The following is a 24,043-nucleotide window of genomic DNA, read 5'->3' on the forward strand; positions in this document are numbered from 1 at the left end:
ATTAGTATTATCATTATGTATTATTATTATCATTATTATCATTTAAATAGGCATTATTATCATAACTATAATTATTATTATCACCATAAATATTACTATTAAGGTTGTTATTATTACCCCTAATATTACTATAAGTATTATTATTTATGTTATCATGAGTATTATTATGTAGTTACTAAAATCATTATCATAATTAAAATTAACAATAAAATTAATATTTTTACATTTTCTATCATTAATATCATTATTATTATTATTAATATAGAATTATTAACATTATTAACTCATTAATAATATTAAGTATTATAAACATTTTTACCACTAGTAATATTATTTTAGTATTATTATAACTACTATTACTAATATACAAATGATATATTTAAATACATATAACATAACAAAAATTAATATTTTTATATACAAAATAAATATATGAAACATATATATACTATTAATATAAAAGGGATATAACTAATAAATTTATATATATATTTGTTCGATTTCCACTATGTATATTGATAAATATACAAATGATATAGGTTCGTGAATCCGAGGCCAACCCTGCATTGTTCAGTATCGTCGTATGAATATTTTTACTACAAAATATCGTATCGTGAGTTCATTTGATTCCCTTTTACTCTTTATATTTTTGGGACTGAGAATACATGCGCTATTTTTACAACTGCTTTATTAAATGCTTTTGAAATATATTTTGAACTGAGAATACATGAAATGCTTTTATAAATGTTTGACGCGATATGACACAAGCAAAACATTCCTCGAATGAATTATTATGTAGACAGAAGTTCTGTGGATTATTATTGAATTAGTTGGACGTTATAATTGCCACTAATTGTTGTGAATATTTCACCTTGATTATTATTGCTTGGTAACCTAAGAATTAGAAAATGGGTATGGCCCTAATTTACGCGAATCCTAAAGGTAGCTACCGGGTTTAACACCCCCACCCAGAATGTTCACTAGACGGAAGAGCTAGTGGGCGTGGTGTTTAATACTTCGAAGTTTATATATTATACAGACGAGATGTTCTATTTTTAGGATATTATTGATGCGCATTATATGTTAAGGTCGGTTACCATGTTGGGCAATGAAAGTAAAGTGAATGTTATGCATCGAGAGAATGATTTTTATACACAGGTTATATGTATTATATTTTGTACACGAGATATGTGTACGATTATTTAAAAATCGCGAGGCAACCTACGGGGGAGAAAAGGATACGAACCTACTCTGCTAAGCATTATAAAAAATGGTTTCGTACACGAGATAGGTGTACTATATTTAAATCTTGTGGTCTATCAAAATGATGAATTTTACTGTTTATGATAAACCTATGAACTCACCAACCTTTTGGTTGACACTTGAAAGCATGCTTATTCTCAGGTATGAAAGAAATCTTCCACTGTGCATTTGCTCATTTTAGAGATATTACTTGGAGTCATTCATAGCATATTTCAAAATACATTGCATTCGAGTCATTGAGTTCATCAAGAATATTATTAAGTCATTTATAGTTGGATATATTATGAAATGGTATGCATGCCGTTAACTTTCGATGTGATGAAAGTTTGTCTTTTAAAAATGAATGCAATGTTTGTAAAATGTATCATTTAGAGGTCAAATACCTCGCAATGAAATCAACTAATCGTGAATCATTTATAATGTATATGAACGGGTCCTTTCAGTTGGTATCAGAGCAGTGGTCGTAGCGAACCAGGCCTTGCATTAGTGTGTCTAACTAGTAGTTGTTAGGATGCATTAATGAGTCTGGACTTCGGCCTAGTAGTTGTTAGGATACATTCATAAGTCTGGACTTAAACCTGGTCTGCATGTCAAAAGTTTTGCTTACCGTTCTTTGTCGAAAAATACCTACATATCATTTTCAGTCTCGACACGTCTTATTGCAATTATTGTATAGATGATGTACAGACAAATTCATATCACATCACATTAAACCTTGTCGACACATTTCCTTAATTCCCTCCGTAATCTACGGGATCTTCTGTACTATATACAAGTATTCTATGTAATAAGAATATCATCCGATATCCGAAAATAATTTCATATCGAAAACCCTTTATCTAACCGTACAAGATGGAATTCGCCACTAGTTCAAGTCCCTCGAATTCCGACAGCTATTCCGATATAGATTTTCACTCGAGCTCCGAAAGAAGTGTAACTGGAATTGATCAACCAACCAGCCATCATCTATTCTGGATGAATTGGGGGATGGGTTCGTAGTCGACTTAATCAATGGAGACAAGAAGAAAGTGATCCTTTCCACCAACCGAATTCACCTCTTGGCGAAGAACCTGAAGCACTTACCGGTGAACCAGTCCGAAACACTATATTCACCCTCATTTCCAGGATATCTCGCAATGATGATAAGAAATCCAAAATTCTAAACCTTATTCATCCGCTCGTTCCAATCGCCAATCATCCCGGAGTCATATAAGAAGTCAACGAGCTTCGCGCTTGAGTAGTGACTTTAGAGGGTATGATGCACAATTTGCAGGCATCACCACCAGTACCAGCACCACCAGCATCAGCACAGTACCGCCAATAATCACATCCCCATCACACGCCTCAACATCACAATCTACACCTCAAGCATAATCATCGTTCTACATATCATTCTACATCAATCATCTTTGTTCTACATGGCGATTATGTAATCTCTAATATTTTAGAGATTATATATTCTTGTTCTAACGGTAAATCAAATGAGATTAATATCATAATTGACTCATAAAATCCATGATTACATCTGAAGAAAATATATGTGTATATATGTTTTCATAAAAGTTGTAATTAAAAATTCTTTTGTACAAACTGTTAATGGTGAAAATATTTTAACGGGTAGGTAATACCCGAGGAATATTTAGATTTTACATTAATAAGTTACAATGTATATTCTTCGAATTTGATTCAACGATCATTTACTATCCTACTTACATTCACAGATATACGAATCCGTTCACCACAGAATAACCATTTTTATTCAATTTCATATTTGGATTTTGACTTATCAGAATCCAACAAGTGGCGTAATGAAGAAAACATTGGACAAAAAATAAAATTTGTTAGAAATAAACAAATTAACTATGAGAAATTTTGTTAAGAATCCACGCTAACAAAATCTTAGCTAACTGTTCCTAGATAACTGTTAATTCCTTATTACATTTTATTTATCACAATTTTAATTCTCGCAATTTTATTTATCATCATTTAATTTCTGTTATTTATTTTACGCACTTTATTTATCGTCATTTAAATACTGTTATTCACGCATTTTAAATATCGGGACACGTATACAATGTTTTGACATATCATATCGACGTCATCTATATATATTATTTGGAATAATCATAGACACTCTATATGCAGTAATACTCGAGTTAGCTATACAGGGTTGATTTTTATTCTAAAATAATATATATACTTTGAGTTGTGATCGAGTCTGAGACATGTATACAATGGGTCACGATACGAATTGTTTAATTCGAATATTATATATTAAACTATATATGAATTATTGAATTACTAACTGTGGACTACTAACATTAGACAATTAAAATGAATTAAAATATTGATTATAACATATGAAACTAAACATTTCTTCAAGTTTGCCACTTGATTTCACCTTAAACCTCGTTTGTATCTTGATGATTACAATCTGCGTTCAAACCTTTCATGATTCTAGAAAACACCTCAATCGAGAGGACGAATCAACCGCACTTCATCTACGGAAGAAAATATTGATGCATATAGTTATGCACCTGAAAACACTCGAAACATGAGTAAACGTTTAACACATATCTGTGCTAGCTCCTTTGGCATTGTTATTACCGAAAATAACTTTACAATCACTTTCCAAAGTAGCCAATTTTTTCACAGCTTCAGCAAATCAATTTCGACTTTTCATTCGAATAAACTCTATTATAACTTTGATATATAAGTTTGCCCTTCATCATCGTTAATGGAGAAGCATTTATATCCCACCACATTAGCAGTAAACTTACCAACAACTTCGTTGATCTTTGACTTTCCAAAAAATCATTATATTTATCGAAACCCTATCATGTGCTCATCTGCATCTTGTAACAATAATTGCCATACCAACTATTGGAAATCATCAATCATTATTTCGAATCTCGCAACATTTCTACATCAATAGTTATATGTATACATATAACATTTATCTCTTAGAATTATGATCTCCCATTCTGACATTCTGAAAAGCACTCTAGTCTATGAATCAGTTCTTTGAATTTTGAAAAAGCTGATAAAGCAGTGAAAACTGAAGATTGCCTTAACAGTCAAAAGTTTGATGATAAAGAATGGAGTGTTGGAAACACTCGATGGGAAAAAAAATCTGTACTGGAAAAACAGATTGAGCAAACCATGAAGGAGGCTGTGGACAAATCATAAAGACTAAATCTGCCTTCAAAGAATCTAAATGATTTAGTATCTGCTGAAGTTATTAACGAATACCTTGCTTCTGACTCTAAACATTTACAAACAAATCTTCATCATCATCCATCGATATTAGAAATTCTAAGATATCATCGTATCTTTCATTATAAATATCCTCGATAATTCTGAAGATATTTTCAAAACTATTCTTATCTGAAATCATTAGCTCTTCGCATTATCTGTGCTACATCATATAGGAAACTGTTTTAGTTTCTAAATTCTGTAAACCTTCGAGTTTAAAATACAAATGTTTTTGAAGTAGTATTGGAAACTAAAGCATGAGTTAGTATAATATAATGACACTTGATCAACGTGATTATGTTACAGTAAGTCATGCTGAGTTTCTAATGGAACGTGATGATTCACAGATTATAACATCATCATGTGCCATGTTACACGACTCTTACATTCTATATATTCTATAAACATATCAAGAACCTATTTTCTTGATAGTTCTATCTTTTCTTTTGAATTCTGGTAATTTAACCAATCAAGATCGTGCTATTACAATTTCTCTCTTATAACGGTAGTCATGTTCATTCCAAACTCCATTTCTATGAATTCTGGACCAATATTCATTTGACTTAGTAATTATTATTATATATACTAAGACTAATAATATAATTGATATTATCACTAATATTATTATCATTATCATTATTAGTATTATTGTTATTATTAACATAAATATCATTCTTAACAATATTATCATTATTATTAGTATTATCATTATGTATTATTATTATTATTATCATTATTATCATTTAAATAGGCATTATTATCATAACTATAATTATTATTATTGATGTGTGCGATCGAGACCTTTATTTATAAACGGATTTGAGTTGTTTTGTTACACGAATTGATTTATTGTATATGTGGTATTTTATTGATTTTAGGTTGATTTCACACATATATATAGGCAACTAGTCCTATCCGTGTAGTTTAGTTTGTTTGTAAATCCGATTCGTTCTACAGGGAGATGGAGTGTTTAATGGTTTTTTTAATAGTCTTTGATGTCAAACTTAATTAAAGGAGGTTTTGGATTAGGCATTTATAGTAACAGTAAAAGAAAATAACTTAAACTAAATTACTAAATGAAATTACAAGATTACAAAAATTAACTTAAAAAGGGAATCTAATTGAAATTATACTAATTATGACGCGACAATTATATTACTAGATGGTAATTAGTAAAATAGTAATTTTTAATAAAACTATATGTTTAGAATTTTGTTTTAAGTAATTATTATATAAACTTATTTAAATTAACTAAATGATATTTTTAATAAAACTAATACAAATTAAAAGGAAATTAATTAATTAACTAATTATAAACTAGTTACAATTTATAAACTTATAATAATTAATACTAATTTTAAGATTAAAACATTTATTAAGGTATTTTATAATAAGTAAAACTAATTAACTTAATTAAAATAACTAATAACCTAAATATATATAATTAAATAATTAAAACCCTAAATTTAACCCTAGCTGTACTGTAGCCGCGTCAGAACCTTACACGATTCGTGTGATGATACACGATTCGTGTATGTGTAAAAGTATGTGACAGATTACTGTTACGAAAAATAAATGTTTTTATGTATTTTTCTAATATTTTAAAATGGTAAATCGTAAATAATAATAATAATACTTTTATAACAAATATAAATAAGATAAATGGGAGTGTTTACTTAATTGTGTCACCCCTAGGTCCATGGATTGTTTTAAGTTTTACGCCCTATTAAAATGTTCTAGTATCAAACTTTACATTTTTCTCTCGAATAAATATAAGGTTACAACTTAACTAAATAAAATCTAATTTTCATTGGATTCTTTTTAGAAAGCTACTATTCCCTAAGTATTTAAATTGAGACCTAGCCTAGTTTTGACCTTCGCCAATACCCAAATTATAACGGTTTCCCTTTTTATAATTTCACCTTCATATAATTTATTGATATCACCCAAACCACCGAAGTTTATTTCTAAATTGGTGTCAATAACTTATCCATAAATTCGTCTAGATCATTTTTAATGTTGAAGCTTAATTTAGGTAAATAAATATAACTTTCGTTATTTAAATTTACTAAATTAAGCGGCAAGGGTTAAATACCTAATTACATAAAAATGGTTCTTTTAACTAGGCTCAATATTAAAAATACTAAAGTTACATTTTAACTTTACTAATGGTAACAATCCATTTCACTAGGGTAGACATAAAAATATAGATATGCAAACATAATAACAACGCTAATTTTAACAGAGTAAACTTACTAAAATATCTTCACTTGCATTAACTTCAAATGGTAGAAAAATTACAATAATAACACCCCTTTCACGCGTACAATAACACCCTTTATCACGAACAATTCACCCTTAATATTACAACTATTTTTAACCTTGAACTAATAGAGTAATAAAAATTACAGAATAATAACTTGCGTATAATAATTGTATGAAAATATGTGTGTAATATTGTCCCCCCCTGTTGTCTCTGCATACTCCGTATTTAACATTGAGGATTAGTAGTAGGTGAACTCAACTGGCTTGATGGCTGTAGCACTAGAGAAAAAGAAGTAATTTTTAACTCCAAAAGCAGCCGCCCCTTATCTGATGAATGATTAAATTCGGCCTAACATTACACGATTCGTGTATCACTACACGATTCGTGTGAGAACAAATATTCTACACGTTTCGTGTAGACCTACACGATTCGTGTAAGATCAAATAACAGTTTTCTTCATTTTTCTTCTTCAGTTGTTCTTTGTTGATCCCGTGTTGACGTGTACAGATTTGGCACTTCTCATTTGAACTCTTTTCTTCTTTCATCTTGTACTTTCATTCGGATAAACGTTTCTTGATATAAATCTAGTTAAAACTATCGTTTTATCGTCGTTTCTTCTAACTTCACTCTTTTGTCGTTTTTCTCGTGAAATGCGCATTGAATGTCTTTGTAGATGATAAAAACCTATGAAATATAAGTGATATTGCGTTGAATAATATGTATGTTTAGAGCAATATCAAAATACCCCACACTAGAACATTGCTTGTCCTCAAGCAATTACATCTTTTAACAGAGTTAGAACATTATATATCTTTCTTATCGAACATTTAGATCACACAACACACACTACACGAAATGAAACACACACTATATGAAATATATTACACAACACAGTATTTATTGGATCACACGCACACGAAACGAAATTCTGACAACAGAAACAAACATGAAACTCGTAATTAGGGTTTAAAAATTTGGATCCTTAGGGAAAATTGGACCTTGTGAAAACGTTTTATGATTTTATAAAATGTCAGGCTAGTTTTTACACTAGACACGTTTTCCGGTTTTAACCTCAAATTCCGGTTGAGGGTAACTGAAAACCGAAGTCTCAGTCGGCGATTAGCAAGCTATTCGCCCCCATGATTGTAGTATCATGGAACTTGAAGCCGAATGTCCAAAAAATGGTTTTACACAAATATAATTCATAAAATAGCATAAGTTTTAGAACAAAATTATATCGTGTCCAAATATCATCGGTGAACCATGAGTTTGCACACCTCAATTTGTTATGGCATATGTATGTTGACCGCGGTCAAACATAGATGCAGTTGATCTTTACGGAGATCATCCATCTGGGGATTAGATTCATTAGTCTTAAAAGCTAATTTGCATTGTGCCACCCCATTGTACGGGACATATCCTTCTCATGGTTAGGATAAGTCTGACCACCAAAAACCCTGTTTGATGCTGAGGTTAGGTGGATTTCCAGCCGATTTTAGGGATGACTTTACAAGATTTTTCGTCAACCTACAGCTGTTCTGGACTACATCTTCTAACATAAGTTAGCAAGTGTGTCAATTTGGAAGACTTTACTTCCTTACGGGATGGACTTGATTCATCCTCTATTACTCGTAATAGTGGAATATTCAGGTTTATACGTTCCAAAGCAATGATATCTGCAATAACTTCATAGAAACATGTGATATATGGTTCTCAACATAAGGTTTTATAAATTCTTGTTATACTTGGTTTCCTTTTATAGGTTTTAAACAAATAACTTATGCGTTTTTAATGTATTGAGACGACAATTTCGGTTTTTACACCTGATCTTTAATTGCTCGTAGTTACCTTAAAAATTGATTAGATACATTTGTTTAAAATTTTTATAAATCTTGATAAAAATCACCAAATTATAAGTTCTCGAGAATTTATATATTCCCACCCCACACTTAAGATTATGTAATGCCCTCATTACATAAAAATCAGATAATAATGTATATATTTGAGAGGACAAAAAGTGTAAAGTATTTGGAACTTCCTTTTGTTAACCGATTTGGATTTTCAAATTGCTTTTCCTATAATTATATCCATCTTTTGTATCACAATGCATATTGGTGTTTCGTATCGTCTAATTGCATTTTCGTCTGTACCTGTCAAAACCATGTTAATAACACACAAAATATGGGGTTGTACTTCAATCATACAAAACAATATTACCCCACACTTATTTCTTACTAATATACAATAAAACATTAGAAGTATAAAAAATATCAATACACACCATTCAATTATGTTATTACAAACTAAAAAATAAAAAAAAAGATTAAAACAATAGAACTAGTCAAATGGGCTCCAAAATGGTCCTCCTCGTTCGCCCTCCTCCTGTTGCTGTCGCTGCCGTTGCTCGTTTAGGCGTTGTTCCTCGTAGAAACGCCTATATGCATCCTGACTCGCGGCTATTGCGGCGTTATGGTCATAGGGTGGAGGTAGAGGGTCATCGGGTGATTGCCATGGGGGATATGATGGAAAGGCTGAGGGTGCGTAAGCTTGCGGGTTAGACGCGTATAGATATGCCTGTTGGTGCGCCCACTCTAATTGATTTCCCATTCCCCTCTGATCATATCGGATGTTGGACAGCATATTATATTGATCTAGCTGGGTATGCCTAATGTCCCCTAATTGCCGAGATAAAGCAGTGTACTGATCTTCTGATCTCGTTCCCCAGTTTTGATATGAATTACGTACATCTAAACTCAATGCGTTAAACGAGTTTTGGAGCATATCGAAATCAGAAGTACCTGTATGAGACGAGCTAGCCTGATCTGTCTCTCGTCGTCTCCTCCTGGCTTCTCTCTCGGGTTCGTCATCCTCTTCCATCGGTTCTTGAGGCGCAACTTCCTGTGGCCTTAAACTAATCACCCCAGCCCTCACCCGTATAGCTTTAGCTGTCCTATACACATCCAATCCTAAGGTACGAACCTGTTGATTTATCGGTTAGATTGGAGGTGCGAAGTCATTCGGGTTGATATCGAACCAGGATGCCAAACATGTGATATAGTGACCCCCCGATATGTCACTGTCTCCTCGAGCACCCTTACCTACATTGGCCAAAAAGTAGGCCACTCCATAGGGTATACTAATATTAGTTTCCCTATCTCTAATAACATCCAAATACCAAAGGTCGACATAATTAATCCTATCTGTAGTAAGGAATGCCCTTTGGTTAATCGTGTTCGCTATAAATTTATGAATTAATCGATAGCGAATATCTTGGATCTTAAGGTATGATTCTCGGCCTGCTGTATATGAATTTCTTCCGGAAAAAGATCGCCAGACGCTGACAGAATCATAATCTCCTGAATACCTAGCTCCTGTAAATATAAATTCCCAAAAACCTGGAGCAATCATATCATCACCCTCATAAATCCCTAAGGCCATAGTTAAGTCGCCTAGGGACATTACTCTATCAACCCCACCCAGTCGGAATTGTAGGAAACTAGTATCTTGGACACTTGCGGGGCTTTTATCCATCCTAACAGTAGAGTAAAATTCTAAACACAAATCCCTATATATAGGAGCAGTCAAACCAAACAATCTCTCCCAGTCATTAAAATACCTAATTACCCCAAATTCATCCGTGTAGCTTTGGGTTAAAATATTCCTTATCTGTGTATCTAAATTAACTGGGTGACCTAAGGGAGTCCAATCAACAACGCAAACTTGATTGATTGTTCGATTTACCAGAGTAAGTAAATCCTTAACTTTTTGTACCCTTTGGCTTATTTCAATAGGGAAATGTAGAATCGGGTGTAGTTGCAACATTTGTTGTTCCATTTCGGGCGTAACTTCCTCTTGTTGGTTAACTGCCCTCATTCTAATTGGTCCATGCATAACATTTTAAAAACAAGGAAATCATCCCAATAGGATGTGTAAATGTTAGCAAAGATTTTAACTTCAACAAACAACTTGTTTTCAACACCACCTTAATCAATTTAATTCAACAAACTTGGGATATTTAGTTCTATTATCCAAAACAAAGCAAAAACAAACCAAAAAATCACAAATCAAAAATCAAGTTTCATATAAAAAGTCTAATTCACAAGTGAAAACACGCAATTTTTCTAAGCATATCTACTTCAATTCAATCACATTGCGCATATCTCAGCTTCTAAATCATCCTTAACATCATTCAAACGCATACTTGATTCATGAAAGTATCAAAAGTTAACAATTTTAGGCTAAAATTAAAAATCACACAATCAAGCAATCAAAATCATGTTCACAAGTTCTATATACTAACAAAATACTCAAAAACAACTAATTATAACCAAATAAACACACCTCAGTTTCAATTTCTCAATTTTCCCCAATTTTGTATAAACCCTAATTTTCAATCACCAATTAAACATCAATTTCTTATGCTAATCGGGTTTATTACCTTACTAACAACATAGATATAGCAGTAATCAAACAAAAATCAACAAAACATGCATATAATTCGTATTAATGCTATAAAGAAAAATTTTGAAAAACTTGAAGAACACTAATTAAAATGGGTTAAAAATCCTTACCACTCTTGGCATGATGAAAGATTGAAGAATTAGAGGAGATTGAGAGTGTTAATTTAATGATTTGGTGCGATTTTGGGGTTTTTGGGGTTGAGCTCTCGTCACAGAAAAAAAAATGGGGGAGGGATAGAGTGTGCAAACCAGTCCCCTGCCCCTTTCTGATATGGCCAGATTTTTGGCCTTACACGAATCGTGTAGGGCTACACGAATCGTGTAAGGCTTAATTTCAGCTGTATTTTTTTTTTTTTTTTTTTATATAACTTATAATTAATTAAATTTAAAATCTCTTTTATAGATTTATATTTGTAACGGAAATTCGGTTTTTACACCTGTTCTTTATCCGTTTATAAATCTTAAAAATAAATTTATAAAATTCAATTCATTAATAGTTAAAGTTTTTATAGTTTTTCTGAAAACAAATTCAAAAATAAAATAAAAACACTCTATTTTTGTGTTAAAAATATTAACATTTTTAATTTTAGAACAAGTTCATAAAAAAATAAAATTACATAATGTAAAATACACTCTATTTTTATTTAACTTAAAATCAATTGAATTCAAAATATCTTTTATAAATTTATATTTGTAACGGAAATTCGGTTTTTACACCTGATCTTAATCCGTTTATAAATTTTTAATTTCAATTTATAAAATTCAATTAATTAAAAGTTTAAAGTTTTTATAATTTTATCGAAAATAAATAAAATAAAAACAAGTACATGAAAAATAAAAATTAAATAAATAAAAATTCACTCTATTTTTGTTATATACCCTTAAATCAACTAATTTTCAAACTTAAAACTTTGTTTCCTATCGTCTAGGTAGAGATTAATTTCGGTTGTAAAACCTATCATTATCCACGACAAAGATTTACAAGTTATATATTTTTACGGTTATTGATAAAAGAGTATATTTTTGCAATCTACTATAGACTTTTAGAATTTAACAAATATTCTGTACAATTTTTGAAAAATAAAAAATTCAGTTGTGACACCTAACATTTTCATTTTCAAAGAAACAAGTTAAACTCAAGGCGTTTCACCTCAATTTAGTAGAAAGAATTTTTTTTTTTTTTTTCGTGGTTTACTATTTAAATGATATCTTAAAAATTTAACAATTAATTTCGTGCAATTTTGAACAACAATAATTCAGTTTTAACACTTTAACATTATCGTTTTCAATAAAAACAGGTTAAATTCAAGTTTAATCAATTTTAAATAGTAGACCTTTTTATAAAACTCACTGCAAACAAATATGAACCAAAATACACACAAAATAAAAAAATAAAAATAAAATATGCACATACATACAATCGACGAGAAAAAGAATTAGATAGTGAACCCACGTTGACTCGCTTCGTAGTCGAGTCGCGAAATTTCGCTTCCCATTGCCTCGTAGGCGTAACCTCGTGGGTTTAAGAGGTTTTCTTCTAAACATTTGAAAGGCCCTTCTCGGCATAAAGTTACGTACTCGAAATTAGAGTCCGTTTGGTTCTTTGGGCAATCTCCTGAGTGAGCTGGTTTTCCACATTTTTCACATTTACCCAATTGACGTGCCCGACGCCTTTTAGCGCATTTTGATTTGCCTTTTCCATAATTTTTCTCATTATAATCTTGTCTTTCTCCTTTTCTCGTCGCATCGCATCTTTTCTTAATATCTAACACCACATCTCTTGGTAAAATCTTATCGCATATTAAAATGAAGTGGTTGTAGATATATTGACCTCGCATCTTAAAAATAAACAATAAAAACAAACCAAAAGAAATTAAAAAGGTAGAATGGAGGGAGAAGACTAGTTCTTTAGGGTCTGCTAGGGAAAGACCAATCTAACCCCACTCTTAAAGATAAGAATAAAAATCGAGAATGGAGTTTAAAACCTTAGAGTTACCCTGAATTTATTTGTCCTTAGGGTAGAAGGTGGTTTCGTCTCTTTCCGTAGTATTGATTTCTTCAAAGTATAACTTGAGTCTGTGTCCGTTCACTTTGAAAGTTCCGCCGTCTTTACCATACAACTCTGCATATCCAGATGGAAAAACTTGTTTTATTATATATGGCCCATTCCATCTGGATCTAAGTTTACCAGGTGAAAACTTGAAACGTGATTGGAATACCAATACTTTATCCCCTTGCTCAAATTCTTTCTTTTTTAATCGTGCATCGTGCCATACTTTAGTTTTTTCTTTATATGTTTTAGAATTTTCGTAGGCTTGTAATCTTAATTCATCTAGTTCGTTAAGTTGTGATAACCTATTTTCTCCGGCTTGTACAAGGTCGTTATTACATTCTCTCATAGCCCAGTACGCCTTGTGTTCAACTTCAACAGGTAGATGACACGCTTTACCGTATACAAGTCTAAATGGCGTGGTACCTATTGGTGTTTTATACGCAGTCCTAAAAGCCCACAACGCGTCATCTAACTTGCGTTGCCAGATTTTTGGGTTGTTATTAACCGTCTTCTCAAGTATGCGTTTTAAGGCACGATTCGTGTTCTCCACTTGACCACTTGTTTGCGGGTGGTACGGAGTAGAGAAACGATGAGTTACACCATACTTCTTCAACACCTTTTCAAGAAGGTTGTTGGTAAAATGTGTTCCTCGGTCGGATATGAGTGCTTTTGGGATTCCAAAGCGTGAGAAGAGATTTTTCAAGAAGTTTACCACCACCCTAGCATCATTTGTAGGCAAAGCTTTTGCTTCAGCCCACTTGGATACATAGTCAACGGCTACTAGTATGTACTTGCACTTATGTGAACTTGGAAAGGGTCCCATGAAATCGATTCCCCAAATGTCAAAGATTTCACAAACTTGGATGCCGGTTTGAGGCATCTCATCCTTTTTCGTGATGTTACCCGTTCGTTGGCATGCGTTACAAGTCCGAACGAAATCATGGGCATCTTTAAAGATCGTGGGCCAATAAAAGCCTGATTCAAGGATTTTTCTTGCAGTGTGGTTTGGTCCGAAATGACCGCCGGTTGGCCCTTGATGGCAATGCTCAAGAATTTGTTGAGCTTCTTGTCCGTACACACAACGGCGAATTATTTGATCCGCACCAACATGAAATAGGTCTGGGTATTCCCAGAAATAAGATTTTAAATCCGCAAAAAATTTCTTCTTTTGCTGATAAGTAAGTCCTTTTTGTAGTATGCCTGAAGCAAGATAGTTTGCAAAATGGGCAAACCATGGGATTTCAGATTCTTTTTCAACCCTCATTAGAGATTCGTCAGGAAATGTGTCCTTGATGATTGTGTCATCAAGTTTATCTAATTCGGGGTTTTCAAGTCGGGATAAATGATCGGCAGCTAGATTCTCAGCTCCTTTCTTGTCACGTATCTCAATGTCAAATTCTTGAAGTAAAAGAACCCAACGTATGAGACGATGTTTTGCATCTAGTTTCGAGAATAAATACCTAAGTGCCGAATGGTCCGTGTAAACAATGGTCTTGGACAACACCAAATATGACCGAAATTTATCAAATGCATAAACAACCGCTAGGAGTTCTTTTTCCGTGGTGGTATAATTAATTTGGGCTCCCGTTAGAGTTTTACTTGCATAATAAATCGGAAGAAAATGATTATCGGGACGTTGTCCTAAAACAGCACCTAAAGCATAGTCGCTTGCGTCGCACATTAGCTCAAATGGCATACTCCAATCTGGAGATACCATAATGGGAGCTTGTGTGAGTTTTGACTTAAGAATCGAGAATGCATTCTCGCAATTAGTGTCAAAGTCAAATGGAGCATCCTTTTCAAGAAGCTTCGTCAATGGGCGGGCGATTTTAGAAAAATCTTTGATAAATCGCCTATAGAATCCTGCGTGACCAAGAAAGCTTCTAATTGCTTTAACATTTGATGGTTTAGGTAGCTTAGAGATAACTTCAATTTTAGCTTTATCTACCTCTATTCCCGCACGAGATATTTTGTGACCAAGTACAATGCCCTCCTTCACCATGAAGTGGCATTTTTCCCAATTTAGGACCAAGTTTGCTTTCTCACATCGGATAAGCATACGTTCTAGATTGAAAAGACACGATTCAAAGGAGTCTCCAAACACGGAAAAGTCATCCATGAATACTTCCATACAATCCTCTACCATATCATCAAAGATTGCCATCATGCACCTTTGAAAGGTTCCGGGTGCATTGCATAAACCAAACGGCATGCGGCGATAGGCAAAGGTACCGAAAGGACAAGTGAATGTGGTCTTTTCTTGGTCGTTGGGATCAATTGGAATTTGGAAGTAACCGGAGAAACCATCTAAAAAGCAATAATATTCTTTTCCCGCTAATCGTTCAAGCATTTGATCAATAAAAGGTAAAGGGAAATGATCCTTTCTAGTGGCATCATTTAGACGTCTGTAATCAATACAGACTCTCCAGCCGGTAACTGTTCTAGTTGGGACGAGTTCGTCCTTTTCATTTAATATAACGGTTGTACCCCCCTTTTTGGGTACTACTTGTACTGGACTAACCCATGGACTATCGGAGATGGGGTAGATTAACCCGGCGTCAAGAAGCTTGACGACCTCCTTTTTAACAACCTCTTTCATGTTGGGATTTAGCCTGCGTTGTCTTTGCACTACGGGTTTGTAGTCATTCTCAAGGAGGATTTTATGTGTACAATAAGACGGGTTTATTCCCGGAATGTCGGTTGTTTTCCAGGCTATAGCCTTTTTATGGGTTTTTAATACAGAAATTAGCTTATCCTTCTCATTATCTGAAAGATGTGAAGCAATAATTACTGGTAATTTAGATGTACCTTCGAGATAGGCATACTCCAAGTGTTTGGGTAGCTCTTTAAGCTCTAGTATGGGTGGTTCATCTAAGGAATTTTTTATACGAAATCTATCTTCATTTTTAATTTCCTCAAACGATTCCTCTTCCATGGGAATTTCTTCTATTATGGTCTCGTCATCCGTGACCACCTTCATCAACTCATCAAAATCTTTATCAATATTGAAGTATTCATTCTCACTTACCGGAGCTAACCCCGGGATATCAATTTCAAGTAGCTCCTTCAATTCATTCTTGACACAAAGATCTATAACATCAATTTGAAAACAAGAGTCATCGGTAGAAGTGGGTCTTTTCATGGCTTTGTCAATGTGACAAATTATTCTCTCGTTTCCCACACCTAGACTTAATTGTTCTTTTTGGACATTGATGATAGCATCTGCAGTATTTAGGAAAGGACGTCCTAAAATGATAGGAACTTTTGTGTCCTCTTGCATTTCTAGAATAACAAAGTCGACGGGAAAGATGAGTGAGCCAACTTTTACAAGTATATCCTCGGCTATACCTATTGGAGTATCAAATGATTGGTTTGCTAATCGAATACCCATTCGGGTTGGTTTTAAGTCTCCTAAGTCAAGTTTTAAATATAACGAGTAAGGCATTAAGTTAACACTTGCACCTAGGTCGGCTAGTGCATCGTACACTACCGAATCACCCATCATACATGGTATGATAAAACTACCAGGGTCTCCTAATTTTGGAGGTACATTTTGTTTCTTTAAGATGGCCGAACATTCCTCATGGAGGAATGTGGCAGAAACGTCGTGGTATTTACCCTTCGAGGATATGAGATCCTTTAAAAACTTCCCGTAATTGGGCATATCCCTAAGAACCTCCGCGAGTGGCATGTTAATGCTAATTTGCTTAATCATGTCCGCAAATTTCTCATACCGCCTTGCGAGTCTGTCTTTCTTTAATGCTTTCGGGTAAGGAATAGGTTCCTTATGCACCTTTACTGGTGGTTCTTCGCTTTTCTTTGGCATGACCTCAGGTGGATCATCTTTCTCTTGTTCTTTGTTATCTTGCTCATTTTCATCAACCGGTATTTGTAAAATAGAAGGAGATAAAGGAACTTCCGGGGATTTTGTAGTCTCCGGTTTAGTAGTTAAACCACTTCTAGTAGTTATAGCATTTACATGCTCGTTCCTTGTTTGAGGGTTGTTGGGATTTACTTGAGTATTTGAGGGGAGAGTACCTGGTGGTCTCTCTGATAGTAACTGTGAGATCCTTCCAACATCTCTTTCTAAGTTTTGTATTGTAGCTTGTTGATTTCGGATTTGCTGAGTTTGGAGCTCTGCATTTTGCTCGTGCTTAACCATAAAATCTCTTAAGAGATCTTCTAAACCAGATTTCCTCTCAGGTTGAGGTTGCATAATTGCTAATGGTTGTGGTTGATTGAATGCTAGTGGTTGTGTGTGTTGGAATTTATTTTGATAATTTCGTTGAGGTTGATTTCGGTTATTATAACCTGGTGGCGGAATTCTTTGATTTTGATTTGGGAAATTCCGGTTATTTTGGTAACCTGGATTTCCTCCTTGATAGTTATTATTATTTGATCCTGAAGGTCCTCCTACTTGATAGCTGTTTATAGGAGGATATTTTAGGTTGTTTGCTTCTATAGCTGGAAAATCACTGAAGTTCATTTCACCTTTTCGTAAGTATCCTAAGAAATTTGCTTGTTCTTCCATTGTACTTTGATCACAATCTCTAGTAAGATGGGGACCTTGGCACAGTTCACATCCTACTCTGATAGCATGCATTTCCTTGGTTACTTTCTCGATTTGCCTTGCTTGATTTGTTATTTGAACTTTTAAAGAAGCAATTTCATCATTGCTTTCAATACTAGCAACATTTGATGATCTAGAAAATTCTATTTCTTGATGCCAATTATGAGAATGGGAAGCTAAATCAGCAATGATTGTGTGAGCGTCTTCAGGTGTTTTCTTCATGATCGAACCTCCGGCTGTAACATCTATATCTTTTCTAGTTGCCACATTGACTCCTTTATAGAATATTTGGACCTTTTGGAATGTATTCAACCCGTGTTGAGGACATATTCGAAGCATTTTATTGAATTGGGTCCAAGCTTCATAAAGAGTTTCATTAGGCTTTTGTTTAAAGTGATTTATGTCACTTTGTAATTTTGCTGCTTTTGAAGCAGGAAAGAATTCTGACAAAAATTTATCCATCATATCATTCCAGTTTTCAATATAACCTTCTGGTAATGAGTCTAGCCAATCTCTTGCATCATCTTTTAATGACCATGGAAAGATTTTTAAACATGCAACTTCATCGGTGACATCTTTGATTTTGAAAAGCTTGCAAATGCTTACAAACTTACGAAGATGCTCGTTAGCATCCTCATTTGGGGCTCCACCGAATTGACATGTATTAGTTACCATGTGTAAAAATTGACCTTTTATTTCAAAGCCATCACTCATCGTGGGTTGGATGATTGCGTGGCCTTGACCTTTTCTTGTGGCCTTCATTAATGCTTCCATCGTTTGATTTGTATCAGCCATTTCTTCTTCTTCTTTAATAATCGGCTCTATGATTGGTTGAATTATTGGTTCAGAGTCGGATTCTAAGAAAAGTGACTCTAAATTTTTAGCAAGAGATTCTACTTCTTGAGTTCTTAAGCGTTCGTGGAATGTTCTTTCGGGTTCAGGATGTGAAGGAGTTAATTCAGCGTTGGAGGAACGTAAGTTCATACATTAATTTCTATTATGAGATCACTTCACTAAAGGTTTATCTAGGGTTACCTATTTGTTTCTCCTTTTTTAGTGTTTTTCGGTGTTTTAAAATTACTAGTACTTTCTATTTCTTTTTGTTGTTTTTGTCCTTTATTAATTCTTTGAGGTTCCGGATTAAGTTTAACGAGTTTAGGATTGAACGGATCATACAATTTGGGAAATTGTACAAAGAATTACAGGATTTATTCAAAAACTTTGAACTTTCTTGGAAATGAATTTCCTCGAGAGGATCGAATAACATAAAAACAATGATAAAAACCTTTAAACAAACAGATTATCCTTCTGATTTTTGCCCACGTTTCGAGTAGCCAAAAGATGCAGCAGAGGGGCAGGATCCTTCAAAGACCAATAAAATTGGTGATCCAACAACCCGGTCCACGTACAAATCCAACTACTACTACGAATCAGAAAAATTATCTATTTATTTAACTGCCAACTCCCCGGCATCTGCGCCAAAAAGTTGATGTGTGCGATCGAGACCTTTATTTATAAACGGATTTGAGTTGTTTTGTTACACGAATTGATTTATTGTATATGTGGTATTTTATTGATTTTAGGTTGATTTCACACATATATATAGGCAACTAGTCCTATCCGTGTAGTTTAGTTTGTTGGTAAATCCGATTCGTTCTACAGGGAGATGGAGTGTTTAATGGTTTTTTTAATAGTCTTTGATGTCAAACTTAATTAAAGGAGGTTTTGGATTAGGCATTTATAGTAACAGTAAAAGAAAATAACTTAAACTAAATTACTAAATGAAATTACAAGATTACAAAAATTAACTTAAAAAGGGAATCTAATTGAAATTATACTAATTATGACGCGACAATTATATTACTAGATGGTAATTAGTAAAATAGTAATTTTTAATAAAACTATATGTTTAGAATTTTGTTTTAAGTAATTATTATATAAACTTATTTAAATTAACTAAATGATATTTTTAATAAAACTAATACAAATTAAAAGGAAATTAATTAATTAACTAATTATAAACTAGTTACAATTTATAAACTTATAATAATTAATACTAATTTTAAGATTAAAACATTTATTAAGGTATTTTATAATAAGTAAAACTAATTAACTTAATTAAAATAACTAATAACCTAAATATATATAATTAAATAATTAAAACCCTAAATTTAACCCTAGCTGTACTGTAGCCGCGTCAGAACCTTACACGATTCGTGTGATGATACACGATTCGTGTATGTGTAAAAGTATGTGACAGATTACTGTTACGAAAAATAAATGTTTTTATGTATTTTTCTAATATTTTAAAATGGTAAATCGTAAATAATAATAATAATACTTTTATAACAAATATAAATAAGATAAATGGGAGTGTTTACTTAATTGTGTCACCCCTAGGTCCATGGATTGTTTTAAGTTTTACGCCCTATTAAAATGTTCTAGTATCAAACTTTACATTTTTCTCTCGAATAAATATAAGGTTACAACTTAACTAAATAAAATCTAATTTTCATTGGATTCTTTTTAGAAAGCTACTATTCCCTAAGTATTTAAATTGAGACCTAGCCTAGTTTTGACCTTCGCCAATACCCAAATTATAACGGTTTCCCTTTTTATAATTTCACATTCATATAATTTATTGATATCACCCAAACCACCGAAGTTTATTTCTAAATTGGTGTCAATAACTTATCCATAAATTCGTCTAGATCATTTTTAATGTTGAAGCTTAATTTAGGTAAATAAATATAACTTTCGTTATTTAAATTTACTAAATTAAGCGGCAAGGGTTAAATACCTAATTACATAAAAATGGTTCTTTTAACTAGGCTCAATATTAAAAATACTAAAGTTACATTTTAACTTTACTAATGGTAACAATCCATTTCACTAGGGTAGACATAAAAATATAGATATGCAAACATAATAACAACGCTAATTTTAACAGAGTAAACTTACTAAAATATCTTCACTTGCATTAACTTCAAATGGTAGAAAAATTACAATAATAACACCCCTTTCACGCGTACAATAACACCCTTTATCACGAACAATTCACCCTTAATATTACAACTATTTTTAACCTTGAACTAATAGAGTAATAAAAATTACAGAATAATAACTTGCGTATAATAATTGTATGAAAATATGTGTGTAATATTGTCCCCCCCTGTTGTCTCTGCATACTCCGTATTTAACATTGAGGATTAGTAGTAGGTGAACTCAACTGGCTTGATGGCTGTAGCACTAGAGAAAAAGAAGTAATTTTTAACTCCAAAAGCAGCCGCCCCTTATCTGATGAATGATTAAATTCGGCCTAACATTACACGATTCGTGTATCACTACACGATTCGTGTGAGAACAAATATTCTACACGTTTCGTGTAGACCTACACGATTCGTGTAAGATCAAATAACAGTTTTCTTCATTTTTCTTCTTCAGTTGTTCTTTGTTGATCCCGTGTTGACGTGTACAGATTTGGCACTTCTCATTTGAACTCTTTTCTTCTTTCATCTTGTACTTTCATTCGGATAAACGTTTCTTGATATAAATCTAGTTAAAACTATCGTTTTATCGTCGTTTCTTCTAACTTCACTCTTTTGTCGTTTTTCTCGTGAAATGCGCATTGAATGTCTTTGTAGATGATAAAAACCTATGAAATATAAGTGATATTGCGTTGAATAATATGTATGTTTAGAGCAATATCAATTATCACCATAAATACTACTATTAAGGTTGTTATTATTACTCCTAATATTACTATAAGTATTATTATTTATGTTATTATGAGTATTATTATGTAGTTACTAAAATCATTATCATAATTAAAATTAACAATAAAATTAATATTTTTACATTTACTATCATTAATATCATTATTATTATTATTAATATAGAATTATTAACATTAGTAACTCATTAATAATATTAAGTATTATAAACATTTTTACCTCTAGTAATATTATTTTAATATTATTATAACTACTACTACTAATATACAAATGATATATTTAAATACATATAACATAACAAAAATTAATATTTTTATATACAAAATGAATATATGAAACATATATATACTATTAATATAAAAGGGATATAACTAATAAATTTATATATATATTTATTCGATTTCCACTATGTATATTGAGAAATATACAAATGATATAGGTTCGTGAATCCAAGGCCAACCCTGCATAGTTCAGTATCGTCGTATGAATATTTTTACTACAAAATATCGTATCATGAGTTCATTTGATTCCCTTTTACTCTTTATATTTTTGGGACTGAGAATACATGCGCTGTTTTTACAAATTATTTATTAAATGCTTTTGAAATATATTTTGAACTGAGAATACATGAAATGCTTTTATAAATGTTTGACGCAATATGACACAAGCAAAACATTCCTCGAATAAATTATTATGCAGACAGAAGTTCTGTGGATTATTATTGAATTAGTTGGAAGTTATAATTGCCACTAATTGTTGTGAATATTTCCCCTTGATTATTATTGCTTGGTAACCTAAGAATTAGAAAATGGGTATGACCCTAATTCACGCGAATCCTAAAGGTAGCTACCAGGTTTAACACCCCCACCCAGAATGTTCACTAGACGGAAGAGCTAGTGGGCATGGTGTTTAGTACTTTGAAGTTTATATATTATACGGACGAGATATTCTATTTTGGGGATATTATTGATGCACATTATATGTTAAGGTCAGTTACCATGTTGAGCAATGAAAGCAAAGTGAATGTTATGTATCGAGAGAATGATTTTTATACACAGGTTATGTGTATTATATTTTGTACACGAGATATGTGTACGATTATTTAAAAATCGCGAGGCAACCTACGGGGGAGAAAAGGATACGAACCTACTCTGCTAAGCATTATGAAAAATGGTTTTGTAAACGAGATAGGTGTACTATATTTAAATCTTGTGGTCTATCAAAATGATGAATTTTACAGTTTATGATAAACCTATGAACTCACCAACCTTTTGGGTGACACTTGAAAGCATGTTTATTCTCAGGTATGAAAGAAATCTTCTGCTGTGCATTTGCTCATTTTAGAGATATTACTTGGAGTTATTCATGGCATATTTCAAAAGACGTTGCATTCGAGTCGTTGAGTTCATCAAGAATATTATTAAGTCATTTATAGTATGATATATTATGAAATGGTATGCATGCCGTTAACTTTCGATGTGATGAAATTTTGTCTTTTAAAAATGAATGCAATGTTTGTAAAATGTATCATTTAGAGGTCAAATACATCGCAATAAAATCAACTATCGTGAATCATTTATAATGTATATGAACGGGTCCCTTCATTATGGGCATTTAGAACCGCTTACAAGACACCAATAGGCACCACACGATTTCGTTTTAATGACCCGTCCTAATCCATCTGGATGAATACATTACATTTGGTTACATCGCGAGGTACTTGACCTCTATATGATACATTTTACAAACATTGCATTCGTTTTTAAAAGACAAACTTTCATTACATCGAAAGTTGATGGCATTCATACCATTTCATAATATATCCAACTATAGTTGACTTAATAATAATCTTGATGAACTCAACGACTCGAATGCAACGTCTTTTGAAATATGTCATGAATGACTCCAAGTAATATTTCTAAAATGAGCAAATGCACAGCGGAAGATTTCTTTCATACCTGAGAATAAACATGCTTTAAAGTGTCAACTAAAAGGTTGGTGAGTTCATAAGTTTATCGTAAACAATAAAATTCATCATTTTGATAGACTACAAGATTCAAATACAGTACACCTATCTCGTGTACGAAACCATTTTTCATAACGCTTAGCAGAGTAGGTTCGTATCCTTTTTTCTCCCGTAGGTTGCCTCGCGATTTTTAAATAATCGTGCACATATCTCGTGCACAAAACTAATACACATAACCTGTGTATAAAAATGATTCTCTCGATACATAACATTCATTTCGATTTTATTGCTCAACATGGTAACCGACCTTAACATATAATGCGCATCAATAATATCCTCAAAACAGAACATCTCGTCTGTATAATATATAAACTTCGAAGTACTAAACACCACGCCCACTAGCTCTTCCGTCTAGTAAACATTCTGGGTGCGGGTGTTAAACCCGGTAGCTACCTTTAGGATTCGCGTGAATTAGG

The sequence above is a fragment of the Rutidosis leptorrhynchoides genome, chromosome 7 (genome assembly GCF_046630445.1).
Source record: "Rutidosis leptorrhynchoides isolate AG116_Rl617_1_P2 chromosome 7, CSIRO_AGI_Rlap_v1, whole genome shotgun sequence".
NCBI classification, from domain to species: Eukaryota; Viridiplantae; Streptophyta; class Magnoliopsida; order Asterales; family Asteraceae; genus Rutidosis; species Rutidosis leptorrhynchoides.